Here is a 14,983-nt window from a genome sequence, read left to right as displayed (position 1 = left end):
GAGTCCTTCAAGTGCTCGGAGTAGCGCGGCACGACGGTGCCTGAAGATATCGAGTTCGCCATCGGCCTTCCTTTGCATGCTGCATGCGCCTGTCCTTGCTGAATCAGGGAATCTATACGAAGCACTCGGCTTGTGGAATACTCGGGATCTTCAGTTTTTGGGAGGGACATCCCCAGAGAACACTATTGTTGGGGGGGTCCAATTCTGCTAGAATAAATTCAGGCGTCTTGCTTCGAGCAAAACAGTATACAGAGTCCATGGCAGCGAGTTTTCCCTTCTCCCACGATCTTTAATGACATCCACTCCAGCACTATGAAGTGCCAGTGCGAAGCCTCTTCGATGCTGCCAGATTGCCTCATGTGCGTTCGGCGCGTTCTCCTTTGAACTACTGACGTCCTGTCCGCTGGACTCGTTTTAAAATTTTAAGTTAAAAAAAGACAACAAAATATTCGTGCTTCTTCATTCTGCGGCTTTTTATTCGGTTGAATGTTATTTTAACCGTCATGCTCCAGGTAACTGACCCATTGCTTTTTTACAACTTCCAGTCAGAAAAATATCTCCTACGACTGTGGAACATCTAAATGAATGCTACATGAAGCTGCACAAATAGAATATTACTAAAAACACAAACCCCCGCAAGCCTATACCTTCTCCTAAGTGTCCAAGGTGCAACAACCATTTAGAATATGACACAGTAATTGAGGAACATCATGAATTTTCAAACATCTTTTAGAGCACATATGCGATCTGCATGGAGGCTTCTTAGGAAGTGGCAACCAATGCGGCTACGCTGTTCGTTCCAGATAATTAAGCTGATTTCCTTGAAGCACTTACGGTTTTCCGTACATATTATTAACATTAATTCCGACGTGGCTCACACATCTGCTATTCGGAAGTCATTGAATTTGTCATTTATATTTAAACACGTATTTTTTGTCAAGTAGTAATTGCGGATAATTGTTTTGGAATCTTTACTATTACTCCTCACTTAAACTTTTTCTGTAGTTACCATTGTGTAGCGTCTGTCTGATAGGACTCCCTGAAAAGCAAAGGTTTTCCTGCACTGGAAGAACATGAAAAATGCGTTCAAAGCTTTGATTTTTCCTCATCGCGTTTTGTTGGAAATATCTGATTTTAAGTTTATTGCTCATTACGTGCTGAACTACCGACAACATATTACTAATTACGTTGTGCTCCGCAATGGAAGGTTATGATTCAGTGGCTATCCTTTTCCTGTATTTTCTCCATCTTCACTCATAACCATAGTAGTGACAATTAAAGCTAACAGTGTATAGGCCCCACTCCCTACCTAAATTTCTAGATAACACTCGAAAAATGCAAAAGTGTTTAAGTTCTCCATTTGGTAGCCTTCATCTTTTTTTTTTGGCTGCTTTAGCTTTTCGACTCTCAGTGCTGGAAATATGATGGAGTGTGTCATACTTCGCAAATAATTCCCTTACCTTGTAAAAGACGCAGTACTCACCATTAAACATGCCTGCCTGGTGACATAACCTGCCTACAATAGAAGTGCTAATCAAAATATAGGAAGACACCAAAACGCAATCTAGTGGACAACAACTTAAGGTGAGTATGGCCATGTATCTGAAAAAAGGCTTTTGGTAACGTGATACCTGGTAGGTTTGATACGTCACCATAAAAAACTATCACATACAAGCTTCAGCTGAGAGATCTATTACTATACCTGACACTTCTTCCTTGGAAGAGAGTACACCTCTTGAGTGGGAAAACTGAGATTCCATATATTAATATCTTCGCAGGGGGTCATACCTACGGAGGCAAACCATTATACCAGTCACTAATTTGTAAGTTTTACAGAGTATTCAAATATCGCTGGTGGCTGATAGCATAATTCTAGTCCTTCGTGCACGTGATGATTTACTTGTACTAACTAATGCTTCTATTTCTGCAAAGCCTCAAGGTATATGATTAAGTTTGGCTTCATTGTTTTGCAGTTATTCCTGCATATATTTTCTTAAAATGACTTTCTTCCTTTCACACTGAATAACTAATTACGTTTGCCTTTCTTCTGTATTTTTTAACATTTGTCTTGTAACCCTGTGTTAACCGCCTGCCACGCTCTGGAATGAGAGCAGCAGATTGAAAATAAATAAATAAATATATACAATTATTTAATGAGTCATACATTACTTGCACAAGAAATCCGAAAGCGTATTCAACTAATGAACAAAGATTCACTAATCACTTTCTTAAAGATTTACCTTAAAGCTCTTATTGCAATTTAGGAATTGCAGCCGGTAAGTTTGCAAGGTGCATGCACTTAGGAATTTTCAGGATGACACCAGTTTCGAGATATTTAATGTAAAGGTGTGCGATGAAATACGTGGGTGTTACAGTTACTTTTGTGTTGCAATGCATAAAATAGCATTTTCGTAAAAAAAACAGTTCTGTTAAAAAAAATGGCTGTGGCTTAGCTAAGGTTACGCCCAGGATGCGAAGCATACTAGCCTTTATTTTAACGCGACAGCGTTAAGGAGCTCATGTCGCAGAAAAGCCGGTGTCGTCGGTGTCGGTGTCTGCGGTGTTGCACTTCATGAATAAATCGTTGTCGCGCCGAACGCTGCGTTGCTCGACGCTCACCGCGTCCGATGCGGGGGGCGACGCCGCGAGCGACGGCGCGAGTTGGAGCCCTGTTTCTTTTCTGTCGTGACGTCACGGTGTCACGTGGTATTGAAGGCGACACCGCCGCGCCTGAGGAGCTGGGTTGAGCTCTCGTAATATGCTTCGCATAAAATATTTTGACAGTGCATATCTCGGAGCCCGTGCCATTCTTAATATACGTTCTAAGGGGACATGCCTCGGAAGTTTGCCGTTACAATTCGTAAATTGCAATATGTGTCGTAAAGTAATTATCCATAAAGTTAATTAGTGAGTTTTGCCAATTCGTGAATTAGGTTTTTTAATTGCCCACGCGAGTAATGTCCGCCTTTTTGAACATTTCATCTGAAGAAATAGAATTATGCTATCTGCCACAGGTGATTTTTAAAAATTATGAAAATCATAAAAAGAATCACCCCCTATAGCGCATCATAATAGTGGACTACAGGAATAGGATATGATAAAGCTGCGTAACGTATTACTCATGTCTGGGCTTCAATACTACAGAACATGAATTAAGCAAAACAATCGAGAATATGCACAAGTAGACACCCTGGGCACTCCTGAAGCCAAAACCACTTATTATTATCTGAGGATAACGAAAGGCTCTTCCCATCTACCACCACGCAAACCACACAGCAACAATGCAGCTATATCACGCAAGCGCAAACGCATACTTTATTAACGCCATTCATGAACAATTGCGTATGCGAACTGGGGCGCTATAACGTAAAGCTATTCCAAACTTTTCGATTCCAATTTTGCAATCTGACCTCCATGATTGGTCAAACACTTTTTTTGACCACCCCACTTAGCCTGTATGTCATGCCACGTCACGAAAACCGGGATAGCTTCCATTCTGACATGACGTGTACACACGGATTATGCATGCTTCAATTGAACAAAAAAAATTAGATATTTCTGATTCAACGCCTTTTTGCCATAAACCCTCTGCTATTGGTCAAAATGTTTCAGGCTGCACCCACTTTACCTGCCTGTCACTCGACGTCACAAAACCGCGAAAACTCATTGCGTTAAAGTGACATGCGCGCATTAAAGATGCATTAATATGCCGAACAAAGTCAGACTTTTTTTCGTAATAGCCGGAGACTGCCCAGTTCCGAAAGAAATAGAAGATTGCTGTCGCCGATTGCCCAGCCACTGGCTACTCGCACCTGCCGGAGAGCATGGGTTTATTTGGGCATAACAAACCTTTTCGCATGGCCCTATAACGTTATCGAGCCTTTTCGGCACATATACGGCATGTCTCTGCAATCCCTTCTTTGCTGAGGATCGGTGCTGGCGGCATTTATAATTTCTGTTGCGCGCCGCCGCGATTTTAGACAAGCCTCCGCAAGCTAAGTAAAGGAAAACGGACCAATCACAGACGCCGGTACTTCCCTCTTCGTCCAGTTATCTTTGTTCAGTGCGCTGGCTTGGCCCCATCCAATCCCTCTCCACTTAATCGTGTTCCTCGCCTCTTGTCAGCCAATGAGATAAGAAAAACCACTTAATGTAGGCAATGTTATTCCTTTTGAAAGCAGATAAATGTGACCTCCTACAAACGAGGAGAGCGTTTGATTGGGCTGTTCAGGCAACGCTGCAGGTCACCGCCCGATGCTTGCGTCGGCGGTTGCGTAAATTTGACGTCAGGAGATTGGAATAAAAACATATTGGAATAGTTTTACGTTATAGCGCCCCTCGCAACATATCCCCAAAGGAGAGAGCGAAAAAGAGAGAGGAAAGGCAGGAAGGTTAACCAGAAGCAGACCCCCGATCTGCTACCGTGCACGTAGGTCGGAGAAAAAAGTTGTTGGAAAGAAGGGAGGAGGAGAAGGAGGAGAGAGAGACATAAAAGTAAGAAGTACTAAAGCCGTTCACTGAAGGCGCAAAGAGCACAACAACGCTTTAACAGTCTTCTGACAAGGTGTAGTAACCCCCCCTAAAGCGTAAACCCGACAATGGGTATACTAACAGAACACATGTTCCACATTATTGCTAACCCCGGCCACCGTAAGATCCCATCAAAACCAAACTCAACCTACTACATCTGCGAAATGGCCTAGTTAGCCTGCGTCAGCTGAGGGTGTGGCCCTAGTACCAAAGCTACTGGAGTACGGTGCCTGGCCGCTTACGGTGAATCGGCAACGAAGAAAGCGACCTGCGAATGTCTGGAGTGAAGGGCTTCATCAGTTACTAACATTTTTTTAAATAACTCTTTCTCTCTCTCTCTTTCTACTTTGCATGAAGAAAACGATTGACCCGCCGTGGTTGCTCAGTGGCTATGGTGTTGGGCTGCTGAGCACGAGGTCGCGGGATCGAATCCCGGCCACGGCGGCCGCATTTCGATGGGGGCGAAATACGAAAACACCCGTGTACTTAGATTTAGGTGCACGTTAAAGAACCCTAGGTGGTCGAAATTTCCGGAGTCCTCCACTACGGCGTGCTTCATAATGAGAAAGTGGTTTTGGCACGTTAAACCCCATAATTTATTTTTTTTAAGAAAATGATTGTTCTGAAATTGCAAAACGGCCCCCTGTACGACATCTTCTTAAAGGACTATGAACCGTGCTGCCCTTTTACCACATCCTCCGGTATGTATATTTGGAGGAGCTTACACTTGAGGAAATTATGTACTCGTTGACAGCAGAAGCTTTAGCACACTTTGAACAATATTTAGCAAAGAACAGTACTAAAAGTGGAGGATACAGTATGTTACTACAAGCTGACCCTATTCAGAAATATTTTGATCGCATAAAGAATGGTAAGCTGGAAATAAGCCAAATGGCTGAAATCATCGTGTCCTCCATTTGAAAATGCCTTGAAGCTTACAAGCATGTCATGAGTTTTATCGGATATTTTTATATTGAACAGCGCGCTGTAGCAAATTTAGGATTGCAATAAACGCCATTGCTCGTTGGCCGACATCGCCTTGGTCCCCATACATGGGCTTTGAGAAGAACTTGGCGACCGCTCCGAGATTTGAGGCGTTCTACTATTGGTGTTCATACGCTTTGAGAAAAACACGGGGGACACGGGAGTAACGGCACGTCAATACCGTTCTCCTCGTGTAGCGTCCACTTAAATAGTGAACCATTACCTTTGTTAGTGTTCTCTGCAATTATTCTGACCAACACCTGCAGAAGTAATATCCGTACACTCGAAAGCGTCCAGGCCCAAGCGCTCAGAGTGTGTCTTGGATTGCCGCGGTGTTCGTCCACGGCTGAAACCATTGCGATTGCACACGATTTCCCAGCCAAGACCCATATAGTCATGGAAGCACTCAGAGCACACGTAAGACACCTTGCTCGAGCCCCTGCCCATCATCTAGCCACACTGCCAGAAGATCGACCACGTGCTTCCTTTTGTGAAACTGTCCTGCCCTATCGTGCATACCTTCCATCAGGTTATACAGCTCCAGCGAAAGTTCCGTTTCCACCATGGTGCTTGGCTCGAGCAAATGTTCGACTTATCGTACCAGGCATACGAACAAAGGCCCAACTCTCGTCTCCAGCACTCAAGCAGCTTTCACTGCTCTTGCTGTATGAGACTTACAACGAGCATCATCATCTTTATACTGACGCTTCAACCACGGTGAATGGGTCTGCAGGATCGGTGATCTTTCCTGCAAAACCTTCCACAATTAAGATTCGACTATCTCACCAGACTACATCGACTGCCGCGGAGCTTGCTGCTATTCGTTGTGCACTTCGTGTAATTTCTGAAGAACTACCCAGGAAATGGAGCGTGTTCACTGACTCCAAGGCTGCTCTTCAGTGTTTGGTTTCTGCCCTACGCCGAGGACCCCACGAACAACTAGTTATGGAAATCAGACTGCTGCTTCACCACCTCGTCGAGCAAGGACACGACATCACGTTGCAGTGGATTCCAAGCCACTGTGGCATAATGGGCAATGAACTTGCCGACGCAGCAGCACGATCTGCACACGAGGAGGGCTTGCAAGACTCCATTCCATTCTCAAGAACAGACGCTGCAACGAAAATTCGTGTACTTGCAAATGAAGCCATCAAAACTTTATGGAACACACCCAGCTTAAAGCATACACGTCTACACCGACTGGACCCATCCCTTCGACTTCGACCCCCACCTGGACTCTCTCGACTCGAAACAGCAGTACTTTGCCGACTGTGGCTTGGTGTCGCCTATACAAGATCCTTCGCCTTCCGAGTCGGTATGGATGACAGCGCGGCTTGCAGACACTGCGGCGGCGAAGAGACTATCGAACACGTGCTTTGCCACTGTCCTCGATACAGCGCGCACCGGCTGTCACTAGCGACCGCGTTGGCGTGCCTTGACGACAGGCCACTTTCAGAACAGTCAGTTTTGGAATGCCGACGTGAACTGTCGTCGCAGCAAAAGTCGGTCAAGGCTCTGTTGACTTTTCTACGTGACAGTGGCCTATTAGAAAGACTATAATGACCCCATTTCGTCCCTTCTCATATTTTTTTTCTCATGCTTTCATTTTTGTCACGCTCTTCTTTCCGTCTTTATTTCCCCTTTCCCTTCCCCTAGTGCAGGGTAGCAAACCGGACGTTTTAAGTCTGGTTAACCTCCCTGCCTTCCTTTCATTTGCATCTCTCCCTCTCTCTGCAATTATTCGAAGCAGAGATAACGTTACAATGCACTAACTAGTTCTTGAAGTCACAATGAGTTATTTCAACAATTACTACACGCTTTCGGAGCACAGATTACAAGTGCCACTACCCACATACCCAAGTAAGCTACTGTTGCCGCGAAGCTAAAGTGCATTGTGGTTCGCAGACTCGTTTGTAGCACGAGGTCAATGTATCATGTTTCTCTGCTTCTATATTGTCACGTGGTAGTGACGGCGAAGAAAGAAGCAGTACGGTGGAATACAAAACTAGCTTTTATTGGGCGAACCTGTGCCCACAAAACAGGCTACACTTATAGCACAACGAAAGCGGCGAACACAGTCGGTGATCGTCGAAAATCTGATCAGCGGTTCAAGCGCGTCGGCTTTTATACACAATCGTCGAATGTTCCAGACTAATCGTTGGGACCCGCGTGCCTTCCATAAAGTTCTACATCATTCGCGTCAGGCGAATAAATCAGATAACACAAGGTTCGGCAACAACAGACTGCGGATAGAAGCATCGATAACTTTCCAGAAACTTCGGATACATGCAAGCGCGTCCCGCGCTGCGCGATAAGATTTGTTAGGCGGTGAAACCTGGTCGCCCGATAAATATAAATACACGTGTCAATACCCCCCTCTTAAAAAGCATCGTCCCGATGCTACAAAGAGAGCGAAACACAAAGGGACACTTATTAAACATAAGTAACAAAACAACGAAAAGAAATAAAGTCCAAAGGTCAGTTACGCGAAGTCCCAAAGTTCGTCAACGCTGGTGGTACGGCTTGAGCCGCACAATGTGGACAATTTCAGGTCGTGAGCGGCGCCACTGTGACAGCGAAATGCCGTCTGGCACGACCTCGTAGTCCAGTGCACCAATACGTCGGATGATCTTGTACGGTCCAAAATAGCGACGCAAAAGCTTCTCGCTCAGTCCTCGTCGGCGTATAGGGGTCCATACCCAAACACGGTCGCCGGGCTGGTACTCGACGAAGCGTCGTCGGAGATTGTAGTGTCGGCTGTCGGTCCTCTGCTGGTTCTTGATTCGCAGGCGGGCAAGCTGTCGGGCTTCTTCGGCGCGCTGGAGATAGGTAGCGACGTCAAGATTCTCTTCGTCCGTTACGTGCGGCAGCATGGCGTCGAGCGTCGTCGTCGGGTTCCTGCCGTAAACCAACTTGAACGGCGTGATCTGTGTTGTTTCTTGCACCGCCGTGTTATAAGCGAATGTTACGTACGGCAGGACGGCATCCCAGGTCTTGTGTTCGACGTCGACGTACATCGCTAGCATGTCGGCGAGGGTCTTATTCAGCCGCTCCGTAAGACCATTCGTCTGCGGGTGGTAAGCCGTTGTCCTCCTGTGCCTTGTCTGACTGTATTTCAGAATGGCTTGGGTGAGCTCCGCTGTAAAGGCCGTTCCTCGGTCGGTGATGAGGACTTCTGGGGCGCCATGTCGCAGCAGGATGTTTTCGACAAAGAATTTCGCCACTTCGGCTGCGCTACCTTTCGGCAGTGCTTTTGTTTCAGCGAAGCGGGTGAGGTAGTCCGTCGCCACGACGATCCACTTATTTCCGGTTATTGACGACGGAAAGGGTCCCAGCAAGTCCATCCCGATCTGCTGGAATGGTCGGCAAGGAGGCTCGATTGGCTGTAGTAATCCGGCTGGCCTTGTCGGCGGTGTCTTGCGTCGCTGACAGTCTCGGCATGTTCTGACATAACGGGCGACGTCGGCGGTCAGGCGCGGCCAATAATACTTTTCTTGTATCCTCGATAGTGTCCGGGAAAATCCGAGGTGTCCAGCGGTCGGATCGTCATGTAGGGCATGCAATACTTCTGGACGAAGTCTTGACGGGACAACAAGAAGGTAATTGGCGCGGACTGGCGAGAAGTTCTTCTTCACGAGTAGACTGTCTTGAAGCGTGAAGGAAGATAATCCGCGCTTAAATGCCCTGGGGACAACGTCGTTGTGCTCTTCCAAATAATCGACGAGGCCTTTAAGTTCCGGGTCCGCTCATTGTTGTTCGGCGAAGTCTTCCGCGCTTATTATTCCAAGGAAGGCGTCGTCATCCTCGTCATCATGCGGCGGCGGGTCAATGGGGGCGCGGGATAGGCAATCGGCGTCTGAGTGTTTTCGTCCGAACTTGTATGTTACGGTGATGTCGTATTCTTGTAGTCTGAGGCTCCACCGTGCCAGCCGTCCTGAGGGATCCTTTAAATTCGCTAGCCAACACAAGGCGTGATGGTCGCTGACGACTATGAATGGCCTGCCATATAGGTAAGGGCGAAATTTCGCTGCAGCCCAAACGATGGCGAGGCATTCCTTTTCGGTTGTAGAATAATTGCCTTCCGCTTTTGACAACGACCGGCTAGCGTAAGCTATCACGTGTTCATGTCCATCTTTTCTCTGGACCAGGACGGCGCCGAGGCCTAGGCTACTGGCGTCAGTGTGGATTTCGGTATCGGCGTGATCGTCGAAGTGCGCAAGTACGGGCGGCGACTGCATGCGTCGTTTGAGTTCTTGAAATGCCTCGGCCTGCGGCGTTTCCCACTTGAACTCGACGTCGCATTTAGTTAGCTGCGTGAGCGGCTCAGCGATGCGTGAAAAGTTCTTGACAAATCGCCTGTAGTAGGCACACATGCCAAGAAATCTACGCACTGCCTTCTTGTCGATGGGCTGTGGGAACTTTGCTGTGGCAGCTGTCTTCTGCGGGTCGGGGCGGACTCCAGATTTGCTGATGACGTGGCCTAAAAATAGAAGCTCCTCGTAAGCGAAGCGGCACTTTTCCGGCTTCAGAGTAAGTCCTGATGACCTGATGGCCTCTAGTACTGTTGCCAGCCGCCTAAAGTGAACGTCGAAATTTCCGGCGAAGACGACGACGTCATCCAAGTATACGAGACAGGTCTGCCACTTCAATCCTGCTAAAACCGTGTCCATCACGCGCTGGAACGTTGCAGGCGCCGAGCACAGTCCGAATGGCATAACCTTGAACTCGTACAGGCCGTCTGGGGTGATGAAGGCGGTCTTTTCGCGACCTCTTTCGTCGACTTCTATTTGCCAATAGCCAGACTTTAGGTCCATGGACGAGAAGTATTTAGCGTTGCAGAGCCGATCCAATGCGTCGTCTATCCGTGGGAGGGGGTATACGTCCTTCTTCGTGATCTTGTTCAGACGACGATAATCGAGGCAGAAACGTAGGGTTCCGTCCTTTTTCTTTACCAGAACAACAGGGGATGCCCACGGGCTTTTCGACGTCTGGATGATGTCATCGCGCAGCATTTCGTCGACTTGTTCTCTTATAGCTTCATGTTCTCGCGCCGAAACTCGGTAAGGGCTCTGACGGAGTGGGCGAGCGCATTCCTCGGTGATTATGCGATGCTTGGCGACTGGTGTTTGTCGAATCCTCGATGACGTCGAAAAGCAGCCTTTGTATCGACGGAGCAGACTTCTGAGCTGCTGTTGCTTAATCATAGGGAGATTTGGATTAATGTCGTAGTCTGGTTCGGGAACCATGGTCGTCGGGGTAGATGCGGCGGAATCCGAGAGGACAAACGCATTACTTGTTTCCAGAATTTCCTCGATGTACGCGATCGTCGTGCCCTTGTTGATGTGCTTGAACTCCTGGCTGAAGTTTGTCAGCAACACTTCTGTTTTCCCTCCATGCAGTCGAGCGATCCCTCTTGCGACGCAAATTTCATGGTCTAGCAGTAGACGTTGGTCGCCTTCAATAACGCCTTCTACGTCAGCGGGTGTTTCGGTGCTGACCGAAATAACGATGCTGCAGCGAGGCGGGACGCTCACTTGATCTTCGAGCACACTCAAGGCGTGGTGACTACGAGGGCTCTCCGGCGGCATTGCTTTATCTTCCGACAGCGTTACTGACTTCGACTTCAGGTTGATGATTGCGCCGTGTTGGTCCAGGAAGTCCATACCGAGAATGACGTGTCGTGAACACTGTTGGAGGATAACGAAGGTGGCAGCGCAAGTCCGGTCATGAATGGTTATTCTTGCCGTGCAGATCCCAGTCGGCGTGATGAGGTGTCCTCCAGCGGTGCGAATCTGAGGGCCTTCCCATGCGGTCTTAACTTTCTTCAACTGGGCGGCGATGTGTCCACTCATTACGGAGTAATCGGCCCCTGTGTCGACTAAGGCAGTGACTGCGTGGCCGTCAAGAAGCACGTCGAGGTCGGTTGTTCTTTGTCTGGCATTGCAGTTAGGTCTTGGCGCTGGATCACGGCTGCGTCGTGTTGAACTGAGGTTGGAACGTCGCATCGTCAAGTCGTCTTTCGTCGGTGTAGTTTTGGCTTCCAGACTTCGTCGGGACGGCGGCGTGTCGTTATGTCGTCGAGATGGTCTCTTCGTCGTCTTCGTCGGCGGCGGAGGATCTTCATCAGTTCGACGAACAGCAACCGCACCTCCATCGGTTGCTGCTTTTAGTTTTCCGGGTATGGGCTCGCAGAGCGGCCCCGGGCTGGGCCAGTGTATGGACGGCGCTGCGGCGACAGGTAGCGGCCTGGTGACGGTGAACGGGACGGTCGTCGAGAGTTCCACTGAGTGGCGGCTAGGTAATCGGCAATGTCACGTGGGCGCTCCCCAAGCTGTGGATGCGGCGCGTTGACGGCGAACCCTCTCAGTCCCATGTCGCGGTATGGGCATCGGCGGTACACATGGCCGGCTTCTCCGCAGTGATAGCAGAGCGGGCGGTGGTCGGGGGCTCGCCAAATGTCCGTCTTCCTCGTATAGGTGCGCTGGGCGACGGGTGGGCGCGCTGGCGGCGGCGGCGGTGGACGACGGAATTGCGGTGTTGCAGGACCTTGGCGCGGTCGCGCAGGGGGGCCTTGACGGCGGGCGACGGCGGCGGCGTAGGTCATTGCTTCCGGCTGCGGTGGTTCTGGTTGCACCTCAGGAACTCCAAGGAATCGGTGCACCTCTTCCTTCACGATGTCGGCGATAGAGGCCACTTGAGGCTGCGACGAAGGCAGGACCTTGCGCAGTTCTTCGCGCACAATGGCCCTGATGGTCTCTTGAAGGTCGTCCGAACCTAGTCCTTGGATGGCATACTGCGGCGTGTGCCCCTGGCGGTTATATTGCCGAGTGCGCATCTCCAGAGTTTTCTCGATCGTCGATGCCTCTGCAGAAAACTGAGCCACAGTCTTCGGTGGGTTACGAATAAGTCCGGCGAAAAGGTCTTGCTTGACGCCGCGCATCAGGAAGCGAACTTTTTTCTCCTCCGACATTTCCGGGTCAGCGTGCCGGAAAAGACGGGCCATCTCCTCCGTGAAGATTGCGATCGTCTCGTTTGGCAGCTGCACTCTGGTTTCTAGTATAGCTTGGGCTCGCTCTTTTCCCACGACGCTTGTAAACGTGTGCAAGAAGCCGCTTCGGAAAAGGTCCCACGTCGTTAAGGTGGCTTCCCGATTCTCGAACCACGTCCTGGCGGCGTCTTCCAATGCGAAATAGACATGCCGCAGCTTGTCGTCGCTGTCCCAACTGTTAAACTTAGCGACCCTCTCATACGTTTCGAGCCAGGTTTCCGGGTCCTCGATTGTTGATCCGCGGAACGTCGGAGGTTCCCTGGGCTGCTGCAGCACGATGGGGGATGCTGGGGCTGCCATTGGGGTTGCCTTGTCCACAATCTTCTTGGTCTTCTCAGGTAGAAGTCCGTGCTCCGGGGGCAGCTGTTGAAGACGGCGGCTTGCTCGATGTTCCGGGACGGCGCTGGTGTTGTCTTTGCGGTCCGGGCTTGTATTACGGCTTGTCGGGGGCGTCCGGTACATGGACGTAAAGCACCTCCACCAGATGTCACGTGGTAGTGACGGCGAAGAAAGAAGCAGTACGGTGGAATACAAAACTAGCTTTTATTGGGCGAACCTGTGCCCACAAAACAGGCTACATTTATAGCACAACGAAAGCGGCGAACACAGTCGGCGATCGTCGAAAATCTGATCAGCGGTTCAAGCGCGTCGGCTTTTATACACAATCGTCGAATGTTCCAGACTAATCGTTGGGACCCGCGTGCCTTCCATAAAGTTCTACATCATTCGCGGCAGGCGAATAAATCAGATAACACAAGGTTCGGCAACAACAGACTGCGGATAGAAGCATCGATAACTTTCCAGAAACTTCGGATACATGCAAGCGCGTCCCGCGCTGCGCGATAAGATTTGTTAGGCGGTGAAACCTGGTGGCCCGATAAATATAAATACACGTGTCAATATGCACAATGCAGTCACCCAAATGCCATTTGTCCTCAAAGATCTCACACAACCACATTTCATCGGCCCTTCTGCTGCACAGACAAATAGTACAACGATCTCCCAGCCCACATTTCCCTGATGACTGAACACTTTCTGCCTATCGATGTTTGGCCTTCCTTTGGCGTACAATCTGTGTATATATAATGTGAAAAGCGTGCAGTAGTGGCATTTACCAGGAAACCAATGCCTCTGTACGTGATATCCGTCGACGGACAGCTGATCTCATACAGCAAAAGTCACAGATTTTTGGAGGTGGTCACTGACAGCAATTTCTCCTGGACCCTTCATGTGAATTATGTGAGAAAACGCCTGACAGCAATTTGCTATATGTTTAAGTTCCTAGCATGAAGGACCTGGGGAGTGCCGATACAGTCTATGATACAACTGCGGAGGGTCCTGTTTACTGGATTGCTGCGGTACAGTCTACCGGTCCTCTCCAACCCCTGCAGAACTAACCTGAGTATAATCCAAAGCATCGAAGCCCAAGCCCTCAAGATATACTTTGGTATACCGCGGAGTGCGTCAATGACTGAAGTTGTTGCAGTCACTCAATATTACACTATTATAACGCACATTACCATCGAAACAATGCGTGTGCCCATAAGACATTTAGCTCGGAACCTTTACCACCACCTTGCAAGTCTCCTAGTAGAGAGGCCCCACACGACGTTCAGCGCAACGGTACTCGCGCACCGTGCTTCTCTCAGGTCAAGTTACGCACCTGCGGCAAGACCTTCGATTCTTCAGTGGTGTGTGAGTCCTACTCAAGCAAACCTTACGATCCCAGGATTTTAGAAAAAGTCGGATTTCCCGTGATCAGCACTCAAGCAAGTTAGTTTACTTCTCTTCTACGAGAAATACAGGGACTGCACACACGTCTATACTGATGGATCAACTACATAAACCAGTTCCGGTGGCACTGTAGTTATACCTACACTTACAGTCACAGTTACTACAGTTATATATTTGTTAATAAATGTTCGTGCAAGCCACCCCTGGAATCGAATAAACGCTGTTCTATTAGGTACGCGAATCACATAGTCACTATTCGAAGAACTGAATATTTTTCGAATTGTTTTCGAATACTTCGCGTTGTCGGCTGTCCAAGATCAAGCATGAAATTTACTCTAAAGTATGATAAATTTCATCCTATCCTCAGTGTACATAGCGCATTAGAGCACGCTGCGTCACTCAGAGTGCCCGACGTAATAAAATAAAATGTCGCAATAAAATGTTGTTTAGACATGGCATTCCGGCAGTGAGTATTGTTTAGCAGAATGTGTAGATGCCACATCTGTGTCTCCTCATCAGAGTAAATATGAATACGTTTCACGGCAACATACTTGATACAATAGGGGCACCGTCTGCCGCGACCATTCAAACTGCAGAGAAAATGCTTTTCTTGGCTCGGCTATCTCTGCAGACGGCATGAATTTCGTGCTCACTTGCGAAAGTATACACTGGTATTAATTAATCAAC

General features: G+C 48.6%; 1 long non-coding RNA gene across 1 annotated transcript in view; it reads right to left on the bottom strand.

Annotated features, from left to right (window-relative positions):
• Window positions 1–1,742: 1,742 nt before the first annotated feature.
• LOC139049617 (uncharacterized) overlaps window positions 1,743–14,983 on the bottom strand; it is an 87,331-nt gene continuing 74,090 nt past the window's right edge. Inside the window, exon 3 of the long non-coding RNA XR_011508425.1 lies at window positions 1,743–1,788. This is a non-coding gene — a long non-coding RNA (uncharacterized lncRNA). The remainder of the gene's footprint in view (window positions 1,789–14,983) is intronic.

This window comes from Dermacentor albipictus, chromosome 1 (genome assembly GCF_038994185.2).
Source record: "Dermacentor albipictus isolate Rhodes 1998 colony chromosome 1, USDA_Dalb.pri_finalv2, whole genome shotgun sequence".
Classification (NCBI taxonomy): domain Eukaryota; kingdom Metazoa; phylum Arthropoda; class Arachnida; order Ixodida; family Ixodidae; genus Dermacentor; species Dermacentor albipictus.
This window is presented reverse-complemented; position numbering and strand designations above follow the sequence as displayed.